Source organism: Arachis hypogaea, chromosome 16 (genome assembly GCF_003086295.3).
Source record: "Arachis hypogaea cultivar Tifrunner chromosome 16, arahy.Tifrunner.gnm2.J5K5, whole genome shotgun sequence".
NCBI classification, from domain to species: domain Eukaryota; kingdom Viridiplantae; phylum Streptophyta; class Magnoliopsida; order Fabales; family Fabaceae; genus Arachis; species Arachis hypogaea.
In genome coordinates this window covers 113,330,536-113,338,413 of record NC_092051.1, presented here as the reverse complement: position 1 = coordinate 113,338,413, position 7,878 = coordinate 113,330,536, and the positions used below count along the sequence as shown (strand labels likewise).

At 37.2% G+C, this 7,878-nt stretch overlaps 1 non-coding gene across 1 annotated transcript; it reads right to left on the bottom strand.

Annotated features, from left to right (window-relative positions):
• Positions 1–1,137: 1,137 nt before the first annotated feature.
• Positions 1,138–4,250, bottom strand: LOC112754669 (uncharacterized). Its single transcript, XR_011874431.1, has 3 exons — positions 3,970–4,250; positions 1,710–2,261; positions 1,138–1,584 (listed from the first exon to the last, which is right to left on the bottom strand). It is a non-coding gene; the product is annotated as an uncharacterized protein (transcript).
• Between the last annotated feature and the right edge of the window lie 3,628 nt (positions 4,251–7,878).

Below are 7,878 nucleotides of genomic sequence, written 5' to 3'. Positions count from 1 at the left end.
CATTTCCTCTTGCACCCGTTGATTGTGACCCCTTTTTTGTTTTCATTATCCCCTTTTATTTTTCAAAATTGTGGTTGTTTTCTTACAGTATTCTAACCTCATTCATGTTGGTTTGAGTAAACAATGATTTTATATTGGAAAAATATATAAAATCTTAAGATTTTTGAGTAGTGCTAGGGAGCCAATGGCCTAAGTGTACAATGTGTGGGCTAAATCTTTGGTTTATGAATCAAATGAACATCACCTATACTATGCAGAATAACCATCCGGATTCCAGAGATAACCATCCGGATACCAGGGATAATAAACATCACATGTTATAAAAAACTAATTTTGGATTCACCAAAGTTTGACCTTCCGGATCTGGAATTTTTATACCATGCCCTGAAACCACTCATCCCAAAAGCGTAACTTGAGAAGACAATGTAACACTAATAATAATATCTCTAATACTTTCCAAACCTTCATTGTACACATTGTATGCTTAGGTCATTGGCTCCCTATACTTTCTCAAGATTTTTATATTGTAAAAATAACTTGTTAATAGACAGTTTTAAATTGATTTATTTATTCAAGATTGTAATATCATAAAATTTTGATTACTTTGTGTGGAAGAAAATAGATCTAAGTTGTATTAATATAATAATAGGATTTATGGTAGTGTAACCAAATAGATTTGAAGGTGACATCACTGTGGGTTCAAAGAGATGGGGACCATTAGCTTACAATGTGTTGCAAATTGGAGTTACTCCATTAGCTAAAAAGGAACACTAATCCATATGCAGATAAGCCCCATTCAAAGTCCATCAACGTATCGATGACCCAGTGAAAAACAGACTTCATTATTCAAAGATTCAGAGCAACTACATTGGCAGCCTACATACGACTCTATCTGATTTTCATACCACTTTTAAGAGACACACAACTAGTAACTCTCAGATAAGAAAACTGATGGCTTCAATCAACCAATATTTCAAGCTATTTCTCTACAATGAATTGCAGACTTCATATTGCTTTTTCTGGAATTAGAATGGACATATCTTGGACAAGCAAAAAACTATCGTAAACTTTTTAAATAAAATTGTTATCACCTGCATTATTTTGAATGTAAAGAAATTTGAGATTCTGTAGCAGAACTTACACTAAACAAAGAAAGCTTATAATTAATTCATGTTCTGAGATGTACTTTTGGAAAAAGATTATATTACATAGTACAATAATTATGTTTGTGCTCATAGCTTGGTATATGTAAATCTAAATAACCCAACTTATCAAGAGATAACCCCACAATGACCTTTGTTAAAAAATGTATATGATCAAGACATATATACAAGGGGTAGCAAAAACATCTAAAATCTTATCATCATAAGCAAATTCGATGGACACACTTCACTGCGGTCCTTGTGTAAGTCTCTGCACCTCATTATGGTCACCAAGAGTTTCAATGAGAATGGGTGGAGCATACTGGGCTAGCCCTTGGTGCTCTTCAGAATCTTGGCCGAATGAGAGAACAATTATTTCAATTGACATCTCCACAACTGCGAAAAAAAGAGTTGCAACAATGTACCCAAGAGCCCAGGATAACTGCATTAAACAAAATGAAAAGCAAAGTGTGTGAAAAATGAAAATCACATTAAATGATATAAGACTTCTCTGTTAGCAACTACTTTTCATGCAAGATATAAGGCTTCTCCTCGACAGATACTGACCTGGACCGTCTTCTCTCTCTATTTTTAGATTTTCCATGCAAAATTTCTTCATTTTTGCTGGATTGAAGCCTATTATCATCTGAAGAAACTGATCTTAAACGTCTTTTGCTCTTTTGTTTGATTTCATCAATCTTGGGAGATGACTTACTACCTCTGTGATGACTTGGGGATCCAGAATCAGCACGTGATTCTTTCCTTCCTCTATGAGGTGAACTTTCTCTGTGATGTTTTGGAGAAATAGATCCAGTTCAATGTGATTTCCTTGAATGAGGGCTCACGCTCCTACTCCTATTCCTTCTTGAAGCAAATGAATGCCGATCAAGGTATCTATCTGAATCCTGTCTTCTGCTTCTTTCACTGTGTTCTCTGATGTCTCTATAGGACCTTCGATCCCTTTCATAGCTTGAATAATGATGGGACCTGACTGGTGATCTGGACTGACGATCCCTATTGTAGCGAGCAGGAGAGTAGGAACGACACCTTCTCCTTCTTCGATAACTAACAGGACATCTTGACTTTGATCGAGATCTTGCAAGAGGAGGAGAAGGAGACCTGAAAATGGAAATTGAATTAATGAATTCAAGACCTTTGTTAGCATATGAAAATGAAGGACAAAAAGAAATAATATACAAACAAGATTTTGTCACCACAATCATTCAGCCATATATCTTAAAGACAGATCAACGATATACAATTTTAAAACACTACGCAGAGTAATTGCACATATTGTGGGGGGAACCCTTAAGATTGATGAGAATGCATATTCACAATAAAGAGATATGCTACTCAACCTCACAGCTATGGCACATAAAACTGCAAGCTTCTATAATACAAAGGCAATTGTGTAATATATATAAAGATAAAAAAGCAATGGATGCATTGTACTCACACTAAACCCAAATACATTCAAATACCTACTGATAACAAAATGTATCTAGATATGATATACATTCAAATACATTGATTTATCAATATACCAAACCAAACAACCTTAAAAAAAAAAAAAAAAACTTCACATAAACTTCACCCCACCAAACCAAACAACCCCCCAAAACACAAGCTTCAAATGAGGATGATTTTCACTACCCTATTTTTACAAACACGAGTGGTGCATAGAAAACAGAATAAGGGGTGTTTGAGCTGGGACCATATACTAGTATTAGTATTAATGATGTCGTTGTTAACATGAGAATGAGAATGAGAATCTCATGGTCCTTATAAGTTGTCGGAGGAAACAAAGAAGAATCCAAAAGAGAACAAAGAACCTGCAAAAAGTGCAGATCTTTGTTTTTTCTCTTCTCATAAAGAGGAAAAGGGTGGCATGTAGTAGAAGTAGCATAGGGACTGGGATCAAAGTAGGAATGAGTTAAAAGGCATCATCAATTTGCAACACAAGATTTAATCGAAAGTTAAGGCAATGAAACTAAACTAACTTTAATCACAAGTTTTTGAATATTCAAATTATCAGCTTAAAACTAACTTTAAAAAAAGGGCCATGACAAAGGCATATAGTTTCTTCTTATTTTGGCTACACCAAAAATAGGAAACAGAGATTGCTGCAGGCAAATATTTTAGCTTCTTTTGAATGAACATGTTCAAAAGGCAAAGGTTGCAAACTTGGTGCCTGATGAGCATTACAAATCTGATTGCACATAGCTTTCACTTGTGATTTGGAATTTGGTGAAATTCCCTAACAAATGAATGTATAAAATGACAAGAAAACAACTCAGGGACCCATTAAAAGCCGAAGAAACATTACCATAAAAAAAGAAAAAGAAAGGAGAGTTAAGATAATGCTGTTTCTGACTTGGGTGTGACTGAATCAAACCAAAAATAAAGAGGATTATGCTTCTGAGTTAGGTTTTGTCTTGAAGTACCTGATTGTGTACAAGTCTTTGAGAAGAGCTAAACAAATAGAACTCAACAACTCATTAAACAAGGAGATAATTTAGTATCTGATTGTGTCTGAGCCGTATATGACCTCCTAAGATTTTAATACACAAACCATTCTGTCAGCTTAGAGTACTCATAATTCAGTTCCAACGTGCTTGTCCTCTGAAATTTTCTATTTTTAAATTATAATTTTTTAGTTTCACAAATTGATGAACAAACTAGCTCTAATATGTATATGCATGCGTGAGAAGGATAAATAAATTCTAAAGAGACAAGAAAATAGAGGGTTAAGGAAAGGATGAATATCAACACCATCTCTTGACAAGAATTTAAAGCAGCAACATTCAACCAAATTATAGAGACTAACCTTACGGCGACGCTCTCTGAAACGAGGAAGACGGCGACGCGCTCTGGAACGAGGAAGACAGCCACGGTCTCTGCCGCACGTTCTCCTCGGCTGGGTGAGGCGCGCGCGAAAGCCGCGGTGACCTTGACAGATCGCCGTGAAGGAAGCTTCTTTGTCTTCTTTATCGGAAGAAGAGGCGATTGAAGAGATGAGAAAGAGGGGCACGGATTCCATGTGCCGTGTGTGTTTGGCGTTTCGGTGTGCATAGCACTTAATTTTGGCATATCGGTGCGCTAAAGGACGAGAGTCATTGGATCTTTCTTGTTTTTTTATTTGACGGTATAGATTTTTTTGTGACTGAACATAACACAAAGAAAAAAGATCTAAGAAAAAGGGTAGTACTCCTCTCTAATAATAATGTCTAAATTATTAGGAGGCAGTAACCACTCTAGATACACCTGCTTGTTTAAAACAGCAGTCTTAGCCATTAAATTAGCCGCTCTGTTTGCTGTTTGCTGGATGAGTACTAAAGTAGCTGTCCAATTGCATTGGAGCATCTCTTTGATTTTGTCAAGCAGATCAGAGTCATTCCTAATCATGCTGATTGTGCCTCGCGAAACAAGAAGAAACATATCAAGATTATCAGTTTCACATATGACCTCTTTGCACTCGCAATCCCAAGCCATAACAAGCCCTCTCCAAATAGCATGAAACTCATAATAGAGAATACTAGAAAGAGGTATACTGGCAGAACAACCTTTTATCCAAATTCCCATGCTGTCTCTAATAATACATCCAAAGCCAGCTAATTGCTCATTTTCAAAAATGCTTGCATCGCAGTTCACTTTACAGACATTCATTGGAGGTGGTTCCCAGTTATATTTCAAAGAAGAAGGAATAATATGTTTTTGGTTGATAATAACATTAGAGAAATCTCGAGCAGCATGTTTAACTAAGTGAACAATTTTCTCCTTACTCCATGGATCATTTTGGTGGAAGATGTCATTGTTCCTATCCATCAAAATCCACCAAAAGGCCGCTGCAAAGAAACTCATTTTTGTTGAGGTTAGAACGAATCCAAGACACAAAATCCAAACTAGAGTCCTCAGCGGTCATTCCCAAATTTAAGCTAATCCAAATCTGACGAGCTTTTTGGCAAGTCCTAAAGCAGTGGTTAATATCCTCTAGAGCAAGATAACATCTCTGACAAAAAGCAGAAGTAGAAATACCTCTTTGAAACTGGTAACTAGCTGTGGGAACTCCGTTGTTGAGGCAAAGCCAGAGCAGACACTTTATCTTCTCCGGTATTCTCAAGCGCCAAAGCCAAAGCCAATTTCATTATCATTCCAGCCAAATTTCTTCTTCAATAGCCATTCATACCCGCTTTTAGTCGAGTAGGTGAGAGTATTTGAGTTTGTCCAAAACCAACCTGTTTTATCTCCTACCTGCTTGATAGGATCAAAGAGCATCAAATCAAGTTTAACTTCTTCCGGAATCATTGTGCAAAGAATATCCCACCGCCAATGCCCAAGGTGCCAGACATCTTCTAACTTCAAGTGAGAATCAGAAATGTGCACAAAAGGAACCAAAGGAGCTAGCGTTCCACATAGTCGCCAAGCATGATACCAAAAGGATTGAGACATCCTACCTGTACACCAATCAAAACCATCACGAAGCTTTTCTATTGTCTTATAAATCGCTCGTCAAGTGCTTGAAACATTATTAGAAAATTTGGGTGAAAAGCAAGAACTCCCAAATAAATATTTTGCCAACATAATTCTTACCCAAAACTTATCTTTATTATGCAATAATTGCCAAACAAGCTTTCCGAGTAAAGCAAAATTTATGCATTGAGTATCTCTAATTCCCAAGCCTCCATATTTTCTTGGAGTGACAACTTTGCTCCACTTGACCAAATTTAAGCAACGCTCCTCCACCTTTTCCTTCCACAAGAATTGTCTAAGCACAGAATCAATCTTTTGACAAACCGAAGTAGGAAAAAGAGTCACTTGCATCTGATAAATAGGAAGAGAAGAAGCAACAGATTTAATTAAGCAAAGCCTGCCTGCTCTGTTAAGGAGCCGACCTTTTCAACTAGCCAGCCTATTCTTGATCTTCTCTAAAGAGTCCGAAAAAATAGATCTAGCAGCTCGAGGATGATTAAGGTTCACCCCCAAGTATTTGCCTAGGTCACTAGTAAAAGGAATATGAGAAACACCAGACAACATTTCCTTCCTTCTATTAGAGATATTTCTAGAACAAATAGCTTTAGATTTTTCAATGTTAACCTTCATACCTGAAGCTTTACAAAACAACTCCAAGGTGTGCACAACATTTTGAACTTGACTTTTCTTCGCTTTACAAAAAAGGAGGAGGTCATCTGCAAATATCAAGTAAGAAACTCTAGGTCCCCCTCTAGAAACAGCCACACCATCCCAAATACCCTCGTCAACTTGTTTGGAAATGAAGCACGCCAATCTCTCCATGCACAAAACAAATAAATACGGAGAAATTGGATCTCCTTGCCTGAGCCCTCTGCGAGGTTGGAAGCTGTCCAATTTATTCCCATTCCAAAGGATGGAAAGATTTGAGGCCTGAACACAATTCATTACAAGTCGAATAATTAGAGAAGGAAAGCCAAAAGATTCAAGAGTGTGCTCAAGAAAATTCCAATCAACTCTATCATAAGCCTTTTCTAAATCAATCTTAAAAGCCATAGCTCCTTTTCTAGACTTTGTCCGCTTAAGAAAGTGAAGAACTTCTTGGGCGACAATAATATTATCAGGTGCTCCTCTACCATGAATAAACCCTCCCTGAGTTGGGCTAACAATCTCATCCAAAAATGGTCATAATCTATTAACCAGCACTTTAGTCACTAGCTTATAAATTACATTACAAAGGCTTATTGGCCGAAAATCCTTTAATCTAGTTGGAGGGTCGCACACCTCATGACCCACCACATCCCAATATTACTTGAAGAAAAAAACTTGAAAACCATCCGGCCCAGGAGCTTTGAACGAGCTCATATTATCCAGAGCTTCTTTAACCTCCAACATTGTTACTGGTTTAGACAAATTATCACAAGCATCCTGGCTAAGAGATGGCATAGGAATTTCTCCCATGCAATTAACCTCAACAGGCTCAGTAGAACAAAAAATATTTTTGAAGAAATGAACAACCTCCCTTTGCAAAACTTCCGGATCATCAGACCAAGACCCATCACTGACTAGCAACCCATGAACCTTGTTAGATTTTCTTCTAAGGATGGTTTGCATATGGAAAAAGCTAGTATTTCTATCACCATACCGAACCCATTGATCTTTTGACTTCTGGTACCAAAGCAATTCTTCCTGGGCCAAAACTATATTATACTCAGCTCTCAATTCTTCCTCTTTGTGCTTCAGAATCAGATTATCGTCAGCTTCCATTTTCCATTGAATACGATTCAAATAACCCTCAAATTCCCTCTTTTTAATAAAAATATTGCTGAAGACCGTAGAGTTGAATTCCAACGAAGCTTCTTGGACCCCCAACAACTTTCTATGGATGCCAAAGTCTGTACTATCCCAAGATTTCTGAACAATGGCCTTGTAATCAGGATGCGTTGCCCATGCCGCTTGAAATCTAAAAGGCCGGTTTCCTTTCTTGATAGGAACTCCTTGACATCGAATAAGTAGGGGACAATGATCAGAGTGGGAACGACTGAGAACTTCAACAAAAGCTTCTGGAAAAAGAAGGCGCTACTCTGTAGTACAGCAAGCTCTATCCAATCTCTTTGTAATTTCTTTGTTTCCTTGAATTTTACGGAACCAAGTAAACCGTCTTCCAGAGGTTGTTAGATAAAAAAGACCACAAGAATCTAGAGTACTTGCAAAGATACTACTGCGATTTGAATAGAAATTACCCCCCTTTACCTCATGAACACTCAAA